Genomic DNA, 14,809 nt, shown 5'->3' with positions numbered 1-14,809 from the left:
TTGGACCCTACAAGATTCTACGACGTGTTGGCCAACTTACCTACGAAGCAGGCGCGTAGCCAGGATTTTTGTTCGGGGGGGCTAAGGTTGTTCTCGCCCCCCCCCCCCCCGAAGGAAAAAAAGTGCGGTAGTTTGCAAGCACCCTTAAAGGCTATGAAGATAAAATACATGTTTGGTTCATTAAAAAGTCTGCCTTGTCTCGATATCAATGATACCAGTTTTATCGCAATCTTCAAAGAATAATCAAAATATAAAATTAAACGTTTGAAGCAATGGCGAATCCCCGCCCACTTTCCGGCGGCGATTTCACTATGACAGTTCAGGATCTTATTGGTACGATTGACGCCCAACGACTTAAGTCACCGCCAAGGAACATGATTGCGCGATTGCAGAACGTGCAGTTAACACACTCATAACTACGTTTAGTGCTAGCCTATATATATACCACTCCTGCCGATATCACTTCACTGCAGCGCTAAATTAAAAAAATTTTGACATTTGTTGCATTGCTTCGGTTTAAAAAACGCCTGTGATTGGAATGGAGCTGTGCGAGTTACCAAAGACTAGTTGCTATTCAATTGAACAAGGTTGTATTTTGTCTTTAAAAGGCCCTTTAAGGTTCTCTCATGATATTGGTGTTGATTATGATTGTATTTGTGCCAGCTGAAGTTGTGAACTGGGCGGAAATCCGCAGACCACGTGGTACAAATCTCTGCCCGTGATACGGGACGTACATTGCACGCACAGGAACCTAGTGCAGGCATTGCAATAAACGGCCATAGTTTCATGCAATTACTTGCTTTATTTCAACGTGTGGAGAATGATGAGTGTGACATCCGCAATGAAATGACGTAGGCCGTAAGAATTAGATTTTTTTTATTTTGTTGTCCTTGTCCAAAATGCAAAATAAAATGTTTTGCATACGCCTGCACAGTAACGGCCAGTGTCAGGCCAATGGAGCTCATTCTGTGCAGTATACATCGAATCTATGCACTTGCGTTATGTGTAGCGCAGATCTTATCTTTAAAAAATGAGAGGCTATGAATTATACATACAAGAAGCGTTATATCTCTAGCAATAATTTTAACAAATATCAACCCTAAACACACAGACATCATGCGCAATAACTGTGCTCTTAAGGGCGAAAATTACATGAACATGGCAAGATTAGTCCACACCAAAGCGGAATAATTCAGCCATTGGTATTTGTTAAGTCATGCCAGTTTAAATTTGCGCTTCTGTTTTGAGTCTCAACACAATCCATTTCGTAGCTTCTATCAGGTCTCCGGGCGGACATGAGAAGCTTGTGCTTTGTAACATAATGAATCTGGTTTACATTTCGGCACTACCCAAATGTAGAGTCTGCTGTAATGAGCTTGGTGTTCTCAAATAGTTGCATTATTACCTGTCAAGTTTTCAATGCTTCGTGCATAAATTCCCTATAGTCTGCCTGAAGGTGTGTACTATCCAGTAACTTCTCTGGAGCAGCCACCCCATTTAGTTACCACTCCTAGATGAGGTAGAGCAAGTCACTGCAAAGTTAACTATTCGATGCTGTATCGAACTTATTATTTAGCAAGAAAAAATAGTAACGCAAAGACGGCGATGTCTGACCATACTCTTGCGGTTAGGCATGTTCTCTGCAATCTGAGCAAAATATTGCTGCGTTTTGAATTTTGTCGTGAGATCCGAGGAAAGAGTTATAATGCGGTCCTACCATTTTGGTTTCTAACTTTAATGAAAGGAGATACTTTTTTAGCTGACGCGTGCACTGCCATTTTTCAGCCGAGTACACACTGCCGGTTTTAAAGGTAAACGATAAAAAGTATCAGTGCATGAGCATGGGCGGCTCTGGAATGTATAGGGCGCACAGGAGTTTTGTAGTTTTCGTTAGAGACGCGGGAAATGGAAATTATGTTGGCAATATTCTTGGTCCACCAGAAAACGGAGGATTGGGCAGCTGTGCAGAGCCAGCATGACCTTCGGGCGTGGTGCGATGCCCGAAACAAGGCAGCATTTCGTTTTCCGGAGTGCACCAAGAAACCATGCGTATTGGCATGGCCCCGTATACAGAAAGACCAAAGACTACCATGCTTCAGCATGAAGCGGACAGTAATGACATAGTTAAACTATTTCCTTGGTTGACAGCGAGCGTTATGTGGAAACTGAAACATGGTTTCAGGCTACGACAGGATAAATTGGCTAAAAGTTGCAAAGTTGTTTACCGTGATAATTCCTCAGTCATTTCGGTTACTTAAGATTGCTCAAAATGTCCTTCATGCAACATTTTAGAATGTATACGTAGCAGTTGTGCATTCAGGAAGAAAGACAACAGCGCGCACCCGTATGTGTGTGTGCGGGGGGGGTGAGCGAAGGAGGAGGGCGGAGGTGTGCTGGTGCTCTTGAGGTGTCTGTAGCCCGTTTATTTAATTAGGAAATTCTGTTGTCTTGCACGACCGATTGAGCCTTGCAAGCACGATACTCCTGCGTCCACAGAACGTCAAAGAAGGCCAGGAAGAGTTAAAGGAAAATTCTACCAGAAATTGATTGATTGATTGTGGGGTTTAACGCGCCGACGCAACGCAGGCGATGAGGCGCGCCGTAGTGGAGGGCTCCGGATTAATTTTGACCACCTGGGGATCTTTATCGTGCGCCGAAATCTCGTACACACGGGCGTTTTTGGTTTTCGCCTCCATCAGAAAAGCGGCCGCCCTGGCCGGGAATCGAACCCGCGACCTCGTGCTCAGCAGCGCAACGCCTTAGCCACTGAGCCACCGCGGCGGGTAATTCTACCAGAAAGGCACGTTCGTTTCTTCGCCACCAGTATGAAGGTCCTTCACTTGCGCTGTGCACGCAGCTATGGGTTTCAAATTGGGTGTAGCAGTCGATGTACGCGTAGATAAGAAACGCGATAACAAAAGTTCCGATAACGCGCACACAATGCAACACAGTTTCGTTCCAGTAAAAGCAAGCTATTAAAACTGCAGCCAGAACAAATATATTTTTCACTCTTCATGTACTGATACTAACGCTGTCCCGATACACTCTGAGTAACCCTCTCCAACTTCGTGCATAATAAAATATTAGGCGTTTACAGGAGTTGAATTTACGTTTTCCCTCATTAAAAATCACCTATCAGCTCCACCGCGGGCGCTTTTAACGACGAATTCAAACGCAAATACTGCATTCGAAATAAAACAAAATACACAATTTTAGCTTGCAGACGCAAGATACTGGGGCATCGTGTAAATATAAATGAATTATTATTTAAATATCACAGAATGCATAACTGATCTGCACTGCACAACTTAACGTACAATGCAACCTCCGTCGCCAAAAGACATTAGTGATCATGGAAGGATTAATCACTGGAAGGAAATGACTTACAATTCGAGGCCTCTTTTGGGTGTTGGCACTTGGAACATGAGCTTCTCAAAACCAGGGGCGCTTCTATCCTCGCGACATATTGCCGTTGTGTTTCAGGCCCTTAATCTGGGCGTCTCTGGGCAGCCGCCGTCCAGGGAAAAAGCGGCCGTGGACGCAATGGAGGGGCTTTAGTTGTGATCGAGGTAGAATATGACCACGTGATCGTAGTTACTGTCGCGACGTCGTCTGCCTGTGGCAGGGCTGGTGACCGCCGTGCCTTCACATTTAGGATAAAGTCTGGGACTGGCTCGGGGAGCTGCAGCGCGCCTTTTTTGTCGAACCCCTGTTCTCCAGTTTCCTAGGTTAGGGGAGAATACCGCCGAACAAAGCTGCCTAATCGCAGGGGTGAAATTGATTGTCGCAACATCGCCGTCGGAAGGGGACACTCAGTGAGCGCAATCTGAGCCCACTCCAACAAAACCTTCCCGGGCTCGACAGAAACGTGAAAAAGGAAGAATGAAGGGCTGACGCAGGAAGAGGGGCATACCTTGCTGTGTGTCTCATTCGCAAAGGCCCTCTGCCCGCGCACGACATTCATCCAGCTAAACTGCATGTTTCATCCATTACGTAACCCCATCGCATTCTTCAGTTACCTTGCACGAGTCTTGAATGTGTGCCCACGGCCGCTTGATCTCCCCTTTTCTAGGAGAGGGAGCGGCCGTGGTCAGCCACCGCCGCTTGCAGGTTGTTCTGCTTAACATACAAAGATCGTCTGTTCTCTTTCGGGCCTGCATCGTACCAGTCTTCAACCATCAATGACCGGCGGTCCCTCTTTTTTTTTCGCCGCGAGTTAGTGCGGACCACTCCTTAGTCCGGACCAGTCAATCTCCTCTGCTGAGAACGACTCAGCCGGCCTATTATTCTCTGTGTTGCCACATGTCTCGCACAAAGGGACACAACGCATGCCTTTGTCGTCCCGTGCGCTGAGCTTACCTGAAGGCGCCGTGGCTTTCGGGGCTGCCCCCCTCCGCAATCATCCCTCAGCGGTTCGCACCCTTCAGGCGCTTCATTTTGTCACGGCCGGACTCGACTCCCTTTCCGCAGCGCGGAAAAAGAGTCGAGTCCGGCCGTGGTTTTGTGTAAACACCCTTGCGTAGGGCAGACATTGAGTCGTGAATGCTTCTATTAGTGGCACTTTCAAAGGATATGCAGCTTTGTTCACAGGCGACGTACCAGGCATACAGGCAGCCCGGCGACGGCCGGAAAAATTTCGGGGGGGGCTGAAGCCCGGTCAGCCCCTCCCTGGCTACGCCACTGCTACGAAGTGATCCCCGATGGTGACTCCGGCACATCACGACGACGCACGCGGCCTGAAGTCGTCCACGTGGTTCGCTTAAAACCTTTCTATGGACGATGACGAACTTTTATTTTCATTTGTTCGGACTGTCGCTTATGTTAGCATCGGGTCGATGCACTCTTAGAGGGGGGGTAATGCCGCGAACCATACATTGGGTTTGTTTATTTGTGTTTTGCTTTTACCGCTCGGCTGCGCCGGTCTGTGTTATCTCTGCGCCAAGGGAAGCGCGTGTTCCATTCTTTCTTTCTGTGCCGCATGTGTTATCTGTCGTGATAGGGAGAGCATTCCGATCTAACGTGAACAGCCCAGAATAATCTTCTTGGATCTACTATGTTCTCGATGCGAATCGACGTTTCGAGAACCACGCGCGCCGAAAGATAAAAAGCCTGCAGTGCGGACGCCGGAGCATTCGATTCTGCGACGCTCGCTGACGCAAGTCACTTTGTTGACCGCTGCTTCGCCGCCTCTGTATTCTTTTGAGTTGTTAGGGGAGCACAAGTTCGCTCCAATAAACTTGTTTCTCCTGCAAGACAACTGCGTCGTCCTTGGCTTCGTGACATCTGGTGGAGGTGCGGGGTACGCACCCTTCATGCCCACTACAACCTCGAAAAGCCGCCAAGCCAGTCCAACAAGAGCCAGCCCCCGCCTGCAAGATTTACCGCCCGAGTTCGGTTTGATGCCAGAAGGGCCCAAGAAAAGGAACGCTGCTACCAACACCATGGTACAAGAAACAACGTCGCCTATCATGCTGCAGCAGCCCCGGGAACCGCCATCGTTCCGGGGAGCCCCCGCTGAAGATCCAGAGGAATGGTTGACTTTTCGTCATTATCATTAGCTATTTCTCATACTGTGTTAATTTCCTTTGTCCTGTCGTCCTAATATTTCTGTACTCATTGTGTCTCTTATAGTTTTCTTCTGAACAGTTATCTTGTTCTGTTGTGTTATTCATAGTTTGTTTTGTTTCTTTTTTTGTGCACCAGCATCAGGACCTCTCGGTTGTTCCTGGGCACGTTAAATAAATGATTGATTGATTGATTGATTGATTGATTGATTGATTATTATTATTATTATTATTGATTGATCATTATCATTAATATTTATATTATTTTATGTGCCGCAAAAGTGGACCAGGAAACATGATACCTTTTGCAACCCCAATTGTCTGCGTGTCTTGTGCCCTGTGTGCCGACTGCAATGCACGTACAATCGGTACTCGGATTACCTTGATATATTTAATGATTGCCCTACTCTGTTTCGCAAACATGTCTGGAGTTTGTATTGGCGTAACTGCCAACCTTTCTTATTCTGCATTTGTCTTTTATCCTTGAGTTCATGCATTTAAATGACTTTCATTCAGTAAATTCAACATAAGCTGTCCTTTCGTTTTTTTTTGTATTTTGTATTTTATTTTGTATTTGAAAGATGTGTACATTATGTTTCGTGTGTTTCTGTTTCCGTGCGCCAGCACAAAGGCCGACCCCGGATCTTCCTGGGCACGCAAATAAATGATTGATTGATTGATTGATTGATTGATTGATTGATTGATTGATTATTATTATTATTATCATTACAGAATACAGAATTGTTACAACCGCTTCTTTGAACGCCTTGACATCTTTCAGAAATCATTTACAATTTACCGTACAGCGCTGTTGAATACAGTATTTTAAACATCTATGATATGTCTGTCTTTCATTTTTTTTCTGGAATTTGGTTTCTCTGTGGTTGTGTCTATACAACTGATAGTTGCCTATTTTTGAAACTGTTTACTGTCATTTGTTCGTCTTATCATTTGTCTCTACACTCTTGCCGTTGTTTTTGTTGTATTACTGTCAAACTTTGTTGCTCTGCCTGTCGTGTGGCCTTTACGACAGGCAGAGCAACATAGGCCTCTTCTTTTTTTATTTTTTTACCTGTACCCAGGCTCCGCCTGTGCTTTATTTCTGTCATTTTAGCTACTTTAATTTGTGTGTATCTTGTCGCTTGTTTGTTTCTTGCTATATGTTGCTTGTATTTTGTTTTTATGTAACTATCCGTGCGCCAGCACTCAGGCTTCTGGCTGTTCCTGGGCACGTAAATAAACATGATTGATTGATTGATTGATTGAATATTATTATTATTATTCGTGGCCTACTGACAAAGGCTAGTGAGTGTTTTTATTCTGTATCTTCATCCGATTTTTATATTATTATTCTTACGGAAACGTGGCTTGAACCAGATATTGCCTCCGGGGACAATTTTACCGAAAATTTTAATGTTTACCGCAGTGACCGGGACTGTACAAAATGTAAAAGTTTTGGTGGGGTTGTTCTCATAGCTGTGGATCGTTCTATTACTTCCTTGAGGCGCAGTGATATCGAAACTGTTGATTAATCTGTCTGGGTTGAATTATGCTGCCCAGGTAAGCGGAATATATTACTTTCTACATTTTACTTTTCTCCAAATCTTCATCCACATGAGTACGAGTCAGGCATTTCGGCCATCGAAAACGTCGTCACCTCAAATCCCCGTCATGACTTCTGTATCGCTTGCGATTTTAACGCACCTGGTATGGACTGGTTGGAGGGTGTACCGTCCAGCATCAATACCACTATGCCATAAGGAAAGGCACCTGCCTTCTCGACTTCATTTCTTTTACTGACCTCCAGCAAAAAAATGGATAAAAACCTGCAACGGAAACACGCTTGACTTTTGCTTTTCCAATCTTCATTCTCTCAGTGTTTCGAAGTCCGACTTTCATCTTGTGTGTCCTGACAAGTATCATCCCCCCCTTGCATCTTTCTTTACTGTGTTCCCCTCAGTTCATTCGCTCCTGTCCATCTGTCCGTCCTGCCTCTAACTTTGCCGCTGGGGACTACGTAGGTTTTTATAATTATCTGTCGGAGTTTGACTGGTCTGAGGTTTTGAACGCTGGAAACGTTGAGGAGCAAGTCGAGCAATTTTCTTCTATTATGCAAGAAGGTATACGCAGATTCATCCCGCGTAAGCGGCCCAGGAACTCTAAATTCCCCGCTTGGTTTTCAGGTGAGCTCCGCGTGGCCTTGAAACATAAGAAGCGTGCCCATCGGAATGCCCGGCGGGCAAATAGTGAGTCATGACAACAGCAATTTGTCTATTACAGGTCTTTGTGCAAAGTGCTCTATAAGCGGGATCGGTTACTATACATCTCTGCTGTTGAAAACGATGCTACCGGGAGTTCCAAATGCTTCTGGCAGTACGTCCGTTTTTGCTCCGGCACGAAGAGCCGAGAACACAATAGCCTTCTCGATGAAAAGGGAAATGATATCGCTTCTCTTGCCGATGCATTTGCTGAGCACTTCAGTTCAGTGTTTGGGCCCAATACCCTCTCCCGCGCCCGCGAACTGTCTTCTTCGAATTTCTGTATCACCCTTATATGCGAAGAAGACTTTCTCAAGGCACTCAAACAGCTAAAGCCATCTCTTTCCTCTGGTCTGGATGGAATTCCCTCAGCCCTACTAAAAGCTCACGGGATCATACTAGCTCCGATTCTCGCTTCTATATTTAACAACTGTATAAAATCATCTACCTTTCCGCGCCTTTGGAAAGTCGCGCGTATTTTTCCGGTGTTTAAGTCTGGTGTGGAAACAAAGGTACGAAACTACAGGCCAATTTCCATCCTCTGCTCGGCAAGCAAACTGTTCCAATCAATTTTGCACGTAATTTTGTCGAGTAGTGTCAAAAGCCTCCTTCTTCCAGAACAACACGGTTTTTTATCTGACCGTTCAACTACTACAAACCTTGTGTCTTTTATGTCCATGGTCTCGGAAGCTGCGCATGGACGGGGTCAGCTCGATACCGTGTACTGTGACCTCAGCAAAGCGTTTGACGTAGTTGACCATTCCTTGCTTCTGCATAAAATATCTACTTATAAAATTCCCGTTTGCTTCCTGGAGTTACTCAGCAGCTATATTAAAAACAGGTCATGTTTTGTCTCTGTTAATCACAAAGAATCTGCTGCCTACTATGCTTCCAGTGGTATGCCTCAGGGATCTGTTCTGGGGCCCCTTTGGTTTTCTTTGTTTGTAATGACGTCTCAGCCTCTATAAATCACTCTTGCTTTTTTTGTTATATGCTGATGACATCAAAATATTTAAAGAAGTTACTAGTGCTGAATATTGCATAGCTCTTCAATCTTATGTGGGTGCTTTTAGCAGCTGGTTCTCGCGAACAAACTTGCTCTTAGTGGCACATCAAACGAAGGTTATTTCCTACACTCGTAAAACAAACACCATACTTTATCCGTACGTTGTGAAAAGTGTGCCACTACCTCGTGTGTTGAAAATATCTGACCTTGGAGTGGTATTTCACAGTGCGCTAAACGTTTCTGCTCATGTGTATTCTATTTCTAAGCGCGCACTTCACGCTGGGGGCTTGTCTGTCGAATATCAAGAGAATTCAGCAACCCTGTCTCACTACTAAAGCTTTATTTGTCTGTTGTTCGCCCTATTTTAGAATATGCCTCTGTTGTTTGGAACGGCACGTGCCAGTCAAACAGTAATATACTTGACAAAGTGCAAAATAAGTTCATATCTATCCACAAACATTGTTTCTCCCGCTACAGTGGCAATGGTTCAGACTTTTTTACTTCTAATCCTCTCCAAAGTTTGAAGTCAAGACGAACCAATGCTGACCTAATTTTTTATTTAAACTTGTACACGGGATTATTTCTTGTTCGGAGTTGCTTGCAAATGTAAATCTTAGAGTACAGTCGAAACTTACCCGTAAGTCTCCTATACTTCGTACCCGTAAGACATGCAATTCACACTGCACATTGTACCGCCTTCAAGAAACATACAATCTCTACTCCCATATTATTGACCTGTTTCATACACCCCTTCGGTCTTACATGTGCGACCTTCTGACTTCTGTCTCTGCCTGACTTGGTTCCGATCAGTTTTAATTTTATTTTTATTGCCCTATTTCCGTTTATGTTGCTCGCCTTTCTTACTGTTCCTACTCATTGATATCTATATCTGCCCGTTTGTATTGTCAAATTTTTACGACACTGTGTTTTATCGTGTCGTGATTGTTCAAACTTTAGTGTGCCGAAATCATTGATTTTGTTAAATGACCTTTATTCTTCATTCTAGTTTTTTTCTTCGCTTGTATTTTGTTGTTCTTCTAACGCGTGGATGTATTTGTGTCGTCGTCGGTCTTTTACTTAAGTGCGCCAGAACAAAGGCTACGGCTGTACCTGGGCACTATAATAAAGAGATTCATTGATTGATTGATAGATAGATTGATTGATTGATTATTAATATTATTATTAAGTGAAAACTAATAATATTCATTTGGTCAGTCACTCAACCTTTATTTTCGGTACCCTAGAAAAACCGTAGGGTCGTGGTGGTGGTACACCATAAAGACAACATAAGAAACACTAAAAAGAAGACCGCACATTACCCAAAAATCATATATATGACAGGAACAATAAAGTAAAAAGAATGACAGAAACCTCAAGAAGCAAAAAAAGGCAAAAAAGGAAGATGCCTAGTGGTGGAAGCCATGTTACTCGGCCATCGCAGCGTTCAAGGCACGGAAAAAATACGAAATATACAAGTAAATATTCAAGGAACATGATATTGATAGAGTATACATATGAAACGAAGGTTCTGTGACAAAATGTTAGGATGTTTCTAATAATGACCAATCAATCAATCGATTTGTTTTCAGTGCCGACGAACAACGCGGCTATCTCAGTGTTGGTACCACAACAAGAATTAGAAAAAGAACATACAATGACATGACACACAATAGGCTCAACAACGACAATATTATTAATAATATTAATAAAATTACAAATATTCAATCAATCAATCATGTTTATTTACGTGCCCAGGAAAAGCCAGTGGCCTGAGTGCTGGCGCATGGATAGTTACATGAAAACAAAATACAAGAAACATATTGCAATAAACAAACAAGCGACAAGACACACAGAAATTCAAGTAGTGAAAATGACAAAAATAAAGCACAAGCGGAGCCTGGGTACAGGTATAAAAAAAAAAACAAGATTCCTTTGTGGCTCAGCCTATTCTAAAGACCCCACAACAAGCAGAGAACAAAGTTTGACAGTAAAACGACAAAAACTATGACAACAGTATACAGACAAATGATTAGACAAGCATGATAAGTAAACCGTTTCAAAAATAGGCAACTATCAATTGGTTAAACAGAACCGCCGAGAAACCAATTTCCAGCAATGAAAAAAAAAGAAAAACGAATGACAGAGATATTATAGATTGTTTAACATACTGTATTCAACATCGCAGTACAGTAAATTGTAAAGGAACTTTGAAAGATGTAAATGAGTTCAGAGAAGCTGTTGTAACAATTCTTTATTCTGCGCACAGGAGAATGATTGGAGTTGCGCGCAGCCATCAAGAAAGGGCGATGCAACATGTGGGCCTTCGTGGAACACTAAACTCTAAACAGTTAAGCAGGTCGGCGCAAGAAATGCCACCATGAACAATTTGTAAAGAAATGTAAGGTGTGCACGCATACGTCTGCAGTACAACGAAGGGATGGAAGGAACTATAGGTGTGTCAGGATCAGGATGAAAACTGTGATTGTGATGACGGTGGTTAAATGTGGATAAAAACTTCTTCTGGACAAGTTTTATTATTTCACTACTAGATTTAAGCATATTCTAACTAAGCATATTCCTATGCATATTCGAACTGAGGGATACATATTGCATTGTATAGCATTAGAAATGGATCTGGAGAAGAGAATTCCTTTGTAATCCGACACACATTTCCAAGACTTCGGAGAGCTCGCCGGGTGATCAGCCCAATATGACAAGAAAAAGAGAGGGTATTGTCGAAAAGAACCCCGAGGTCCCTAAACTCCTCAACCCTTTGCAATGAAGCTCCCTCTATCCTGTAGGAAAACAGTAGACGATGGGGTTTCTGGCTGTACGGGACATCCTTTGTTTTAGCGAGGTTTAAAAGTAAACAGTTTTTGCTGCACCAGACCGACACTTCCGACACATCCCTCTGCAAGGCACAGCAGTCCTGAAAACCACTAATGTGCCTAAATAGTTTGACACCATCAGCATAGAGAAGAAATGAAGACTTTCTTAACACTGTTGACACATCATTGATAAAGATAGAAAACAATAGTGGACCCAGCACAGAACCCTGAGGTACACCAAATATTTGTGTAAACACTAGACCTTTTGAAGTTTACATCTACGTAAAAGCACCGTTCTAGGAGATAGTTGGACAACAAGGCAACAAGGCTCGTGTCTGTACCTGACGTAGTGAGCTTATAATTAATAATTGATGGTTCACCACATCAAACGCCTTACTGAGGTCAAAATAAATAACGTCCAACTGGCCGTTCGCACAAACTGCAGCCGAAGCCTGTGTCATAAAGCTTGCAATATTTGTAACCGTCGATCGACTCGAGAAAAAGCCGTGCTGATTTGGTATCATAACGTTCTTGACACATGTAGCAAGAACGTTGTGCAGAGCTGACTCAAGGAGTTTTGAGGCGACACAAAGGAGTGTGATTGGGTGATAGTTAGCAACGGCTGACTTATCACCAGACCTAAATATTGGAAAAATTCGAGGGATCTTCAATGCACGGGGGAATTTGCCGAAAAGTAAACAGTTAATATAAATAGAAGTTAAGACAGGCACAAAATAATAATATTAATCAATCAATCAATCAATCAATCAATCAAACAATGTTTAATAAAGTGCCCAGAAACAGCCGAGGCCTTGGTTCTGGCGCACTGGGGACGACAAAATGCTGCACTAATATACAGCAGAAACTCACACTATAAACAGTAAGAGAGAAGAACGAGCGAAGAAAAAAAAGAGCAATAAAACCCTAAGGATAATAAAAAGGTATTCCAACCAAAATTAGACGATTAAGAAACTCTAATGGTGGATCAATGGCAAAAGTATGTGGAACAATGGTCACAGCAGTTGGGTAAAGAAGGCATATATAAAAACATGTTCGCAGATATAGGCGAAAACACAAAGCTTCAATTAAACACGAGTGTATGAAACAAAATACAGAAATCGATTTATGAAATTACAGCAACAGAAGATGGAAAGTACCAGACACATCACTGCGGCACCTCGCGGGACAATAAATCGGGTGCGATGGAAGGCAAGTAGCATACCGTAATATATGACAAGTCAATGAAACAGTTACAGCCACAAAGTCACGAATATATAGGAATTACAAACAAGAAACAAGAACTATGAAGACATTGCACACATGAAAACGAAATAAAAAACAAAAAAAAAACCGTGCCGAAAAGAAGAGTAATTATTGTATCACAGCTAACAACCCTGTGAAAAACTCCCGAAGAGGACGTTGAAATATATCAAGTTTCCCAGAGTGACAGTTATAGAGACGCTGAACTCTTAGGAGGGGGGAATGGGTGTTGAGTGCTGTAGCATTATGGAAAGGGGGGTAAACCTTGTTGTTTTTTGCGAAACACGAAGGTTGACTTGTGCAAGTAGTTCCTGGCATGTGATAATACCATGAAGCAGTTTATATAGAAAAACAAGTTCAAGGCGGGTTCGCCGACAACTCACAGAGACAGGTAATGGGAATCTGGATACTGCTAAGGCAGTCTCGAGAGTCCCAGAGGAAAACCGATGCTTGTATATTGATAGAAATTTGGTCTGAACGCGCTCTTTACGTTTGCTATTAGAATGACAGGTTCCATACCACACGACAGAGGCATATTCTAGTTGAGGAATACAAAGTGTTTTGAATAGTTTCAGGAATGAATTAGGAGACTGAAAGTCCCGTGAAAATCTGCATACAGCACCCAGAGAGTGAAGAGCCCGCCGAGTAAGTTGATCGACATGGGGCGAGAAAGTTAAGGCGCTGTAAAGAGCATTCCAAGGTCTCTGATACCATCAACTCTAGACAGGGGGCCACCGTCAATGGTGCAACGAAAGTAAAGGATGTTTGTTTTTCGGTTATAAGTTTGTTTTCTTTGGATTAAGATTTAATCTATTCTCTGAACACCATTTAGAGAGCGAGGACACATCTTTGTTTAGTGAAACACAGTCCTCAGCAGACTTAATACGTTTGAATATTTTGAATAATAATAATAATAATAATAATAATAATAATAATAATAATAATATTCACAGTTAGTAAGTTAATATTAACAAGGTTTTTTCTTCAAAGCACGTTAGAAGAGTTAGGCACCTGGAATAGTTTTTAGTCTTCTAATAATTTATAGTTAAAAATGCTTTTGGCCATTCATCTAATAATATATTTTGCTCGCGGTAATGAAGAAGCTTGTGAAAAGAAAACCTCCAAAAATAAACACCACTTTTGGATTGTACTACCCCGTTTAAAATTCATCGGTACCGTTGTGGTCAGAGGGCATTCATTTGACCGTGTCAAATTCTTGACTTGTGTTATGCGTGGCAACAGCGCAACGTCATCGATTTACTTATCGAGTTCTTATTATTCTTATTAAAGAAGGAAGACAAAGCAACCGCTAACTTTTGTCATTTCCTACGTAGATATGTACGTGCGCCATGGCATCCTTATCGGCTCGATCACGTGGATGATAACAGTCTATCATTGTGGCCGACTTGTATTCAAACAATGTGCCTTGATTTTTACCCACCCGGCTCCCCGAATCCGTTCATTGCCTAGGCATAGTGTCTCTTATTAATTAATAATGACTCTGGCTACTGGGTTGGCGGAAGCGGCTTGGCTGTTTGGCAAAAAAAGTAAGACAGACTGCTCGTATACCACATGGCAGTCGTGGCTGGTGGCGTATGCAGCTTTCTTTTGGGGTTTAAACTTTTCTGGGGCATATTTGTGCACGAGCACTAGGTATTTCCGACCGTATTAAAAAAATTAAACAGAGCGCATGCCAGTGAAAGAGATATAAAACAATAATTGCCCTTTTCATCATGAACGCTGCCGTCACAACTTGAGCAATTAATAGTTTTTGAAAGCTTACCTAAAACCGAGGCGGCGACGATTGCAAACACTAGCTGTGATTTCGAGATTACAGAATAGCTAACAAAAAAATATTCAAGCCCTACCTACATGTTGAAGGAGAAAACTGTA

At 42.8% G+C, this 14,809-nt stretch overlaps 1 protein-coding gene across 1 annotated transcript in view; it reads right to left on the bottom strand.

The window, feature by feature from the left end:
- Nucleotides 1-14,809, bottom strand: part of LOC144165800 (cystatin-2-like) — a 45,517-nt gene that overhangs the window by 30,144 nt on the left and 564 nt on the right. The gene's annotated exons all lie outside the window — the stretch shown is intronic.

The sequence above is a fragment of the Haemaphysalis longicornis genome, unplaced genomic scaffold (genome assembly GCF_048455015.1).
Source record: "Haemaphysalis longicornis isolate Haplotype H1 unplaced genomic scaffold, Haemaphysalis longicornis Haplotype H1 scaffold_15, whole genome shotgun sequence".
Lineage (NCBI taxonomy): Eukaryota > Metazoa > Arthropoda > Arachnida > Ixodida > Ixodidae > Haemaphysalis > Haemaphysalis longicornis.
Note: the sequence above shows the minus strand (reverse complement) of the source record. Positions and strands in the feature narration are given on the sequence as shown.